The sequence below is a fragment of the Triticum aestivum genome, chromosome 3A (assembly GCF_018294505.1).
Source record: "Triticum aestivum cultivar Chinese Spring chromosome 3A, IWGSC CS RefSeq v2.1, whole genome shotgun sequence".
NCBI lineage: Eukaryota > Viridiplantae > Streptophyta > Magnoliopsida > Poales > Poaceae > Triticum > Triticum aestivum.
The window spans coordinates 437,605,899-437,618,201 of NC_057800.1; positions in this window are offsets into that span (position 1 = coordinate 437,605,899).

A 12,303-nucleotide genomic window follows, 5' to 3' on the forward strand; every position below is an offset into this window, starting at 1 on the left:
ATTGACATAACCTCGATTATTGTCAGTCCTGATTTGGCCAGCGTTTCTATCCTGCCCATCAGGTAAAAGACCTCTCTGTTATCTTCCTCCTAGGGGCTCCGAGGACGCCAGCTGCAATGTTTCTTCAAGGGGGCATTATTGAACTTAGGAAGGCCCATCTGAATAGGGTCCGGAAGGGGGACGTCCTCTATATAAAACCACTCTGAGGGCTAGTCTTCGGATGTCTTCTTCGGGGTACCGGACAGGTATCCGGTCCCGGCGATGCGCCATATTTCAGCTCCGCCCACTTGATATATTGACTCCTTTTGTGTATGGGGTATGAGGCAGAATAGCCTTTTCCATATCTCGAAATGAGCTTCGCAGCCCAGAAACAGCTCGCAAAATGCGACGTAGCCGGCGATGCGCAATATGGAGGCAGGAGTAAAGTTATGCAGCTGGAGGCCGTAGAACTCCAGGAGCCCGCGGAGGAACGGATGGATTGGAAATCCGAGTCCCCTCAATAAGTAAGGGACAAGGCATACCCGCTCCCCCATGGACGGGTTGGGGAAGCTCTCCGCTTGCTCCCCACCGTTATAAGTGGCTAGTCCGGCTCGGGCGGGGACCATATATGCAAGGGGAAGAAACCCCTGGGTCTGCAACTCTACTAATTGGCTGTGAGGGACAGAACACTTCTCCCAATTGACTGACTTAGTGCTACGGGAGCGAGAGGAGGAGCTGCGATGGCCGGCCATGATGGGATGGGCTTTTTCCGGGCACGCTCCGATGGATACTCACTATGGGAGGATGGTGTGATCTGGATCTGAGGATCCCCGTCTCTTTAAATAGGCGATTTACTCATAGGGTTAGGGTGGCAAATGTAAAAATGCCCCGACTTCTCACATTCGCTCGACACGTGGAAGATAGCCATTATTAAGGCGCAGAAGCCGAGGAGTGCAACATTTATGGGAAGCCGAACACTACTCAATAGGTATTCGGAATTTGGAGAAGAACCCGCCTTGCAATGTCGAAGATAATCCGCGCGCCGGACTCATCGTCATTGAAGCCTGGTTCGGGTGCTATTGAGGGAGTCCTGGATTAGGGGGTCCTCGGACAGCCGGACTATATACTTTGGCCAGACTGTTGGACTATGAAGATACAAGATTGAAGACTTCGTCCCGTGTCCGGGTGGGACTCTCCTTTGCGTGGAAGGCAAGCTTGGCAATTCAGATATGTAGATCTCCTCCCTTGTAACCGACTCTATGTAACCCTAGCCCCCTCCGGTGTCTATATAAACCAGAAGGTTTAGTCCGTAGGACAACAACAATCATAATCATAGGCTAGCTTCTAGGGTTTAGCCTCTACGATCTCGTGGTAGATCAACTCTTGTAATACTCATATCATCAAGATCAATCAAGCAGGACGTAGGGTATTACCTCCATCGAGAGGGCCCGAACCTGGGTAAACATTGTGTCCCCTGCCTCCTATTACCATCCGCCTTAGACGCACAGTTCGGGACCCCCTACCCGAGATCCGCCGGTTTTGACACCAACAACGGCCTAATGTGAGGTCTGGTCGCCAATGGCACGATGTGGAATGCGGGTGCCGGAGATGGAGGTGGAGGGGTGGATCGGCAATGATGGCCGAAGGACAACCCGGACTCGTGGTCGTGCCTGCCCTTGCGGCTGTCAATCCAATGCCATCCCATGGTGGCCGACGGCGAGGTGGAGGTAGCACTGGTACATCGAGGTGCTATACAAATGGTTTTTAACCCCTTTCCGCGAAGGCATTTTGACCGTCGCTAAGTGAGTGTATGCGATAGGGGGGTCCTTCCCACACGACCTAAAAACCGTCGGGCATAGGGAGCCATGATGCATACAGTTGTCCCTATCAAACTATTTCTGATATCTCGAATATTCCAAATGCTCCATCCTTGTTACTCATCTGTGCTCGTATTGCCATCACAGTCGGTCTTTTGTGGTGCTACGTTTACGGTGTGTGGCCCATCACAAAAAGTTCACGATTATAGAACGTGTATGATAAGCAGACAATCACACACATTCACTTTTCCGGAACCGTATGCGATAACTAATTAAGAAGATTAGCTAATCATCGTACGGGTGTCGGATAGGATTACGAAACGTCGAACCATCGTAACATCGTCGTACATGATAACTATCGCACACACTATTCTGTGGTGCAATGTTTACGATGCGTACCACACCAGAAGCAGTTTATGATTGCAAATCGTGTACGATAAGGCAACTATCACAAACCCTTAGTTTTCCCGCACCGTTTGTGATATTGTCTAACATCACACACGCTTTGCAAACGGTAACCGTGTGCATGATCGCACACGTTTCCTCTCTGTGAACCATGTCAGATTATGGTGTATATCACAAACGTTAGTTTTTTATCGACCATGTGCGCTGTAACGAACTGTAGAGCGTAATTTCATCGTAATTTAATTGCTGCTATTTAAAATTGTACCCAATTTGAATTTGATAGTATGTTATAGCTTTATTCATATCCATCAGGTTCAAACAACCAATGCATTATTCGATTCACAGGTACACATGTTCAAGAATTACATAAGCACCAAATAAAGAATGATGAACCACGGTTGTATACTTGTACTATTAAAGACGGTAAAGAAAGAGGCGAAATACATTCTGGTTGCCGAACAAGGTGAAGCGTAATGCCCACATTGTGCCCTCCTCCATGAAGAAGGCACGCACGACTCTGGTCCAACCCCTTGTGATGGCCGACCGCCCATCCTTCACTGTCTTCATGAACACATCTAGATAGTCATCGTGTTCTGGTAGAAATACTTTAACCTTTGCCTGCCCACCAATAATGTAGTTTGTGTTGGGGAACATAGTAATTTCAAAAATTTCCTACGCACACGCAAGATCATGGTGATGCATAGCAACGAGAGGGGAGAGTGTTGTCCACGTACCATCGTAGACCAAAAGCGGAAGCGTTAGCACAACGCGATTGATGTAGTCGTACGTCTTCACGATCCGACCGATCAAGTACCGAACGCACAACACCTCCGAGTTCAGCACATGTTCATCCCGATGATGTCCCTCTAACTCCGATCCAGCGGAGTGTTGAGGGAGAGTTTCGTCAGCACGATGGCGTGGTGACGATGTTGATGTTCTACCGACGCAAGGCTTCGCCTAAGCACTGCTACAGTACTATCGAGGTGGACTATGGTGGAGGGGGGCACCGCACACGGCTAAGAGACGATCAACTTGATCAACTTGTGTGTCTAGAGGTGCCCCTGCCCCTGTATATAAAGGAGCAAGGGGGGAGGCAGCCGGCCTAGGAGGAGGGCGCGCCAAGGGGGGAGTCCTACTCCCACCGGGTGTAGGACTCCTCCTTTCCTTGTTGGAGTAGGAGTGAAGGAAAGAGGAGGAGAGGGAGAAGGAAAAGGGGGCTGCACCCCTTGTCCAATTCGGACCAGAGGGGGGGGGGCGCAGGCCTCCTTCCTTTTGGCCTATCTCCTCTATTCCCGTATGGCCCAATAAGGCCCATATACTCCCCGGAGAATTCCCGTAACTCTCTGGTACTCCAAAAAATACCCGAATCACTCGGAACCTTTCCAAAGTCCGAACATAGTCGTACAATATATCGATCTTTACATCTCGACCATTTCGAGACTCCTCGTCATGTCCCCGATCTCATCCGGGACTCTGAACTCCTTTGGTACATCAAAACATATAAACTCATAATATAACTGTCATCGTAGCGTTTAGCGTGCGGACCCTACGGGTTAGAGAACTATGTAGACATGACCAGGACACGTCTCCGGTCAATTACCAAGAGCGGAACCTAGATGCTCATATTGGCTCCTACATATTCTACGAAGATCTTTATCAGTCAGACCGCATAACAACATACGTTGTTCCCTTTGTCATCGGTATGTTACTTGCCCGAGATTCGATCATCGGCATCTCAATACCTAGTTCAATCTCGTTACCGGCAAGTCTCTTTACTCGTTCTATAATACATCATCCCGCAACTAACTCATTAGTTGCAATACTTGCAAGGCTTAGGTGATGTGCATTACCGAGAGGGCCCAGAGATACCTCTCCGACAATCGGAGTGACAAATCCTAATCTCGAAATATGCCAACCCAACAAGTACCTTCGGAGACACCTGTAGAGCACCTTTATAATCACCCAGTTACGTTGTGACGTTTGGTACCACACAAAGTGTTCCTCCGGTAAATGGGAGTTGCATAATCTCATAGTCATAGGAACATGTATAAGTCATGAAGAAAGCAATAGCAACAAACTAAATGATCAAGTGCTATGCTAATGGAATGGGTCAAGTCAATCACATCATTCTCCTAATGATGTGATCCCGTTAATCAAATGACAACTCATGTCTATGGTTAGGAAACATAACCATCTTTGATCAATGAGCTAGTCAAGTAGAGGCATACTAGTGACACTCTGTTTGTCTATGTATTCACACATGTATTATGTTTCCGATTAATACAATTCTAGCATTAATAATAAACATTTATCATGATATAAGGAAATAAATAATAACTTTATTATTGCCTCTAGGGCATATTTCCTTCAGTCTCCCACTTGCACTAGAGTCAATAATCTAGTTCACATCGCCGTGTGATTTAACATTAATAGTTCACATCATGTGATTAACACCCATAGTTCACATCGTCATGTGACCAACACGCAAAGGGTTTACTAGAGTCAATAATCTAGTTCACATCGCTACGTGATTAATACCCAAAGAGTACTAAGGTGTGATCATGTTTTGCTTGTGAGGGAAGTTTAGTCAACGGGTCTGCCACATTCAGATTCGTACATATTTTGCAAATTTCTATGTCAACAATGCTCTGCACGGAGCTACTCTAGCTAATTGCTCCCACTTTCAATATGTATCCAGATTGAGATTTAGAGTCATCTGGATCAGTGTCAAAACTTGCATCGACGTAACCCTTTACGACGAACCTTTTGTCACCTCCATAATCGAGAAACATATCCTTATTCCAGTAAGGATAATTTTGACCAATGTCCAGTGATCTACTCCTAGATCACTATTGCACTCCCTTGCCAAACTCAGGGCAGGGTATACAATAGGTCTGGTACACAGCATGGCATACTTTATAAAAGCTATGGCTGAGACATAGGGAATGACTTTCATTCTCTCTCTATTTTCTACCGTGGTCGGGTTTTGAGTCTTACTCAACTTCACACCTTGTAACACAGGCAAGAACTCCTTCTTTGACTGTTCCATTTTGAACTACTTCAAAATCTTGTCAAGGTATGTACTCATTGAAAAACTTATCAAGCGTCTTTATCTATCTCTATAGATCTTGATGCTCAATATGTAAGCAGCTTCACCGAGGTCTTTCTTTGAAAAAAACTCCTTTCAAACATTCCTTTATGCTTTGGAGAATAATTCTACATCATCTCCGATCAACAATATGTCATACATATACTTATCAGAAATGCTATAGTGCTCCCACTCACTTTCTTGTAAATACAGGCTTCACTGCAAGTCTGTATAAAACTATATGCTTTGATCAACTTATCAAAGCGTATATTCCATCTCCGAGATGCTTGCACCAGTCCATAGATGGATCGCTGGAGCTTTCATATTTTGTTAGTACCTTTAGGATTGACAAAACCTTATGGTTGCATCATATACAACTCTTCTTTAATAAATCCATTAAGGAATGCAGTTTTGTTTATCCATTTGCCAGATTTCATAAAATGCGGCAATTGCTAACATGATTCGAACAGACTTTAAGCATAGATACGAGTGAGAAACTCTTATCGTAGTCAACGCCTTGAACTTGTCGAAAACCTTTTGCGACAATTCTAGCTTTGTAGATAGTAACACTACTATCATCGTCCGTCTTCCTCTTGAAGATCCATTTAATCTCAATGGCTCGCCGATCTTTGGGAAAGTCAATCAAAGTCCATACTTTGTTCTTATACATGGATCTCATCTCAGATTTCATGGACTCAAGCCATTTCGCGGAATCTGGGCTCATCATCACTTCCTCATAGTTCATAGGTTCGTCATGGTCAAGTAACATGACCTCCAGAATAGGATTACCGTGCCACTCTGGTGCGGATCTCACTCTAGTTTACCTACGAGGTTCGGTAGTAACTTGATCTGAAGTTACATGATCATCATCATTAGCTTCCTCACTAATTGGTGTAGTAGTCACAGGAACAGATTTCTGTGATGAACTACTTTCCAATAAGGGAGCAGGTACAGTTACCTCATCAAGTTCTACTTTCCTCCCACTCACTTCTTTCGAGAGAAACTCCTTCTCTAGAAAGGATCCATTCTCAGCAACGAATATCTTGCCTTTGGATCTGTGATAGAAGGTGTACCCAACAGTTTCTTTTGGGTATCCTATGAAGATTTACTTCTTCGATTTGGGTTTGAGCTTATCATGTTGAAATGTTTTCACATAAGCATTGCAGTCCCAAGCTTTAAGAAATGACAGCTTAGGTTTCTCGCCAAACCACAATTCATACGGTGTCATCTCCACGGATTTAGATGGTGCCCTATTTAACGTGAATGCAGTTGTCTCTAATGCATAACCCCAAAATGATAGTGGTAGATTGGTAAGAGACATCATAGATCGCACCATATTTAATAAAGTACGGTTATGACGGTCGGACAAACCATTACACTGTGGTGTTCCAGGTGGCGTGAGTAGTGAAACTATTTCACATTGTTTTAACTGAATGCCAAACTCTTAACTCAAATATTTTACCTCTGCGATCATATCGTAGAAACTTTTATTTTCTTGTCACGATGATTCTCCACTTCACTCTGAAATTCTTTGAACTTTTCAAATGTTTCAGACTTGTGTTTCATTAAGTAGATATACCCATATCTGCTCAAATCATCTGTGAAGGTCAGAAAATAATGATACTTGCTGTGAGCCTTAACACTCATCGGACCACATACATCAGTATGTATTATTTCCAATAAGTCAGTTGCTCGCTCCATTGTTCCGGAGAACGGAGTCTTAGTCATCTTGCCCATGAGGCATGGTTCGCAAGCATCAAGTGATTCATAATCAAGTGATTCCAAAAGTCCATCAGCATGGAGTTTCTTCATGCGCTTTACACCAATATGACCTAAACGGCAGTGCCACAAATAAGTTGCACTATCATTATTAACTTTGCATCTTTTGGTTTCAATATAATGAATATGTGTATCACTACGATCAAGATCCAACGAACCATTTTCATTGGGTGTGTAACCATATAAGGTTTTATTCATGTAAACAGAACAACAATTTATTCTCTTACTAAAATGAATAACCGTATTGCAATAAACATGATCAAATCATATTCATGCTCAACGCAAACACCAAATAACACTTATTTAGGTTCAACACTAATCCCGAAAGTATAGGGAGTGTGCGATGATGATCATATCAATCTTGGAACCACTTCCAACACACATAGTCACTTCACCCTTAACTAGTCTCTGTTCATTCTGCAACTCCCGTTTCGAGTTACTACTCTTAGCAACTGAACCAGTATCAAATACCGAGGGGTTGCTACGAACACTAGTAAAATACACATCAATAATATGTATATCAAATATACCTTTGTTCACTTTGCCATCCTTCTTATCCGCCAAATACTTGGGGCAGTTCCGCTTCCAGTGACCAGTCCCTTTGCAGTAGAAGCACTTAGTCTCAGGCTTAGGAACAGACTTGGGCTTCTTCACATGAGCAGCAACTTGCTTGCCGTTCTTCTTGAAGTTCCCCTTCTTCCCTTTGCCCTTTTCTTGAAACTAGTGGTCTTGTCTACCATCAACACTTGATATTTTTCTTGATTTCTACCTTCGTTGATTTCAGCATTACGAAGAGCTTGGGAATCATTTTCGTTATCCCTTGCATATCATAGTTCATCACGAAGTTCAACTAACTTGGTGATGGTGACTAGAGAATTCTATCAATCACTATCTTATCTGGAAGATTAATTCCCACTTGATTCAAGCGATTGTAGTACCCAGACAATCTGAGCACATGCTCACTGCTTGAGCTATTCTCCTCCATCTTTTTAGCTATAGAACTTGTTGGAGACTTCATATGTCTCAACTCGGGTATTTGCTTGAAATATTAACTTCAACTCCTGGAACATCTCATATGGTCTATGACATTCAGAATGTCTTTGAAGTCCCGATTCTAAGCCGTTAAGCATGGTGCACTAAACTATCAAGTAGTCATCATATTGAGCTAGCCAAACGTTCATAACGTCTGCATCTACTCCTGCAATAGGTCTATCACCTAGCGGTACATCAAAGACATAATTCTTTTGTGCAGCAATGAGGATAATCCTCAGATCACGGATCCAATCCGCATCATTGCTACTAACATTTTTCAACATAATTTTTCTCTAGGAACACAATAAACTGGGAGCAACATCGCGAGCTATTGATCTACAACATAGATATGTAATACTAGCAGGACTAAGTTCATGATAAATTAAAGTTCAATTAATCATATTACTTAAGAACTCCCACTTAGAAAGACATCCCTCTAATCCTCTAAGTGATCACGTGATCCAAATCAACTAAACCATGTCCGATCATCACGTGAGATGGAGTAGTTTCAATGGTGAACATCACTATGTTGATCATATCTACTATATGATTCACGCTCGACCTTTCGGTCTCCGTGTTCCGAGGCCATATCTGTTATATGCTAGGCTCGTCAAGTTTAACCTGAGTATTCCGCGTGTGCAACTGTTTTGCACCCATTGTATTTGAACATAGATCCTATCACACCCGATCATCACGTGGTGTCTCAGCACAAAGAACTTTGTGCATACTCAGGGAGAACACTTATACTTTGATAATTTAGTGAGGGATCATCTTATAATGCTACCATCAATCAAAGCAAGATAAGATGTATAAAAGATAAACATCACATGCAATTATAATATGTGACATGATATGGCCATCATCATCTTGTGCCTTTGATCTCCATCTCCAAAGCATCGTCATGATCTCCATCGTCACCGGCATGACACCATGATCTACATCATTTTGATCTATATCAATGTGTCGTCACATGGTTGTCGCGCCAACAATTGCTCTTGCAACTATTGCGATCGCATAGCGATAAAGTAAAGCAATTATTTGGCGCTTGCATCTTATGAAATAGAGAGACAACGATAAGGCTTTTGCCAGTTGCCGATAACTTCAACAAAACATGATCATCTCATACAACAACTTATATCTCATCACGTCTTGACCATATCACATCACAACATGCCCTGCAAAAACAAGTTAGACGTCCTCTACTTTGTTGTTGCAAGTTTTACGTGGCTGCTACAGGCTGAGCAAGAACCGTTCTAACCTACGCATCAAAACCACAACGATAGTTTGTCAAGTTAGTGTTGTTTTAACCTTCTCAAGAACCGGGCGTAGCCACACTCGGTTCAACTAAAGTTGGAGAAACTGACACCCGCTAGTCACCTGTGTGCATAGCACGGCGGTAAAACCAGTTTCGTGTAAGCGTACGCGTAATGTCGGTCCGGGCCGTTTCATCCAACAATACCGCCGAACCAAAGTGTGACTTGCTGGTAAGCAGTATGACTTATATCGCCCACAACTCACTTGTGTTCTACTCGTGCATATTACATCAATGCATAAAACCTGGCTCGAATGCCACTGTTGGGGAACGTAGTAATTTCAAAAACTTCCTACGCACACGCAAGATCATGGTGATGCATAGCAACGAGAGGGGAGAGTGTTGTCCACGTACCCTCATAGACCTAGAGAGGAAGCGTTAGCACAACACGGTTGATGTAGTCGTACGTCTTCACGATCCGACCGATCAAGTACCGAACGCACGGCACCTCCGAGTTCAGCACACGTTCAGCCCGATGACGTCCCTCTAACTCCGATCTAGCCGAGTGTTGAGGGAGAGTTTCGTCAGCATGACGGCGTGGTGACGATGTTGATGTTCTACCGATGCAGGGCTTCGCCTAAGCACTGCTACAGTACTATCGAGGTGTACTATGGTGGAGGGGGGCACCGCAACACGGCTAAGAGACGATCAACTTGATCAACTTGTGTGTCTAGAGGTGCCCCTGCCCCTGTATATAAAGGAGCAAGGGGGGAGGCGGCCGGCCTAGGAGGAGGGCACGCCAAGGGGGGAGTCCTACTCCCACCGGGAGTAGGACTCCTCCTTTCCTTGTTGGAGTAGGAGTGAAGGAAAGAGGAGGAGAGGGAGAAGGAAAAGGGGGCTGCACCCCTTGTCCAATTTGGACCAGAGGGGGGGGGGCACAGGCCTCCTTCCTTTTGGCCTATCTCCTCTATTCCCGTATGGCCCAATAAGGCCCATATACTTCTCGGCGAATTCCCGTAACTCTCCGGTACTCCGAAAAATACCTGAATCACTCGGAACCTTTCAGAAGTCCGAATATAGTCGTCCAATATATCGATCTTTACGTCTTGACCATTTCAAGACTCCTCGTCATGTCCCCGATCTCATCCGGGACTCGAAACTCCTTCGGTACATAAAAACATATAAACTCATAATATAACTGTCATCGTAGCGTTAAGCGTGCGGACCCTATGGGTTTGAGAACTATGTAGACATGACCGAGACACGTCTCCAGTCAATAACCAATAGCGGAACCTGGATGCTCATATTGGCTCCTACATATTCTACGAAGATCTTTATCGGTCAGACCGCATAACTACATACGTTGTTCCCTTTGTCATGGTATGTTACTTGCCCGAGATTCGATCGTCGGCATCTCAATACCTAGTTCAATCTCGTTACCGGCAAGTCTCTTTACTCGTTCCGTAATACATCATCCCGCAACTAACTCATTAATTGCAATGCTTGCAAGGCTTAGGTGATGTGCATTACCGAGAGGGCCCAGAGATACCTCTCCGACAATCGGAGTGACAAATCCTAATCTCAAAATACGCCAACCCAACAAGTACCTTCGGAGACACCTGTAGAGCACCTTTATAATCACCCAGTTACGTTGTGACATTTGGTAGCACACAAAGTGTTCCTCGGGTAAACGGGAGTTGCATAATCTCATAGTCATAGGAACATGTATAAGTCATGAAGAAAGCAATAGCAACAAACTAAATGATCAAGTGCTAAGCTAACGGAATGGGTCAAGTCAATCACATCATTCTATTAATGATGTGATCCCGTTAATCAAATGACAACTCATGTCTATGGTTAGGAAACATAACCATCTTTGAGCAACAAGCTAGTCAAGTAGAGGCATACTAGTGACACTCTGTTTGTCTATGTATTCACACATGTATTATGTTTCCGGTTAATACAATCTAGCATGAATAATAAACATTTATCATGATATAAGGAAATAAATAATAACTTTATTATTGCCTCTAGGGCATATTTCCTTCCGTTTGAGAGGTAATCTTGAGTAAACTGTTTTGGGAACCACTACAAAGGAAAAAGATTTAGACATTGTCATCTAACACAACTCATTATGGGAAGTAAAAAGAAGGCTGCAGAGTTCTTACTTACCATCGTGCAGTTCGCTGTTGTCTTAAATAAAGTGTAAACAAATAGTTTAATTGCCATGTTTTGACCCATTTTACTAACAATCTTTATCAGCTTCCTCACTTGATGCTAGTTCATCAATATCTCATTGCCCCATACGCAGAAAGGATCGAAGCTCGGACCTTTACCAATGACATATGTACCTAAAAGCACCAAGTTAATATTAGAATCTAATCAGCAATTGCACAATGATGTAGTACAACACTCCCTCCGTCCCATTATATAATATCTTATAACATCCAATATACTCACATATTGGATGAATTAACATCTTATATTATGGGCTGGAGGGAGTTTATTGCATTTTTACAAATTATGAGTTGATTAACTAATGTTGTTGTTGTTGCTCTTCTACGTAACAGTTTTCATTGTATTAGAACATTAAGGTAACACTTTTCCTTGTTGCTATGCAGCCTAGGATTGCATATTTAGACATTCAGTACAGTGCATGTTGCTACATAGACTCAGATATATTAGATATGGCCTAGGATTGCATATTTAGACATTCAGTACAGGATTGCATATTTATACATCATGAGAACATTAAGGTAACATTTTCCTTGTTGCTATGCAGCCTAGGATTGCATATTTAGACATTCAGTACAGTGCATGTTGCTATGTAGACTCAGATATATTAGATATGGCCCTAGTTAACCTACTAATAAATGGGTTACAGATATATTCAGTTAAAAGTCTGATTCACCGATTAGTCCCTTATCAGACCATAGCCTATATGGTACCAG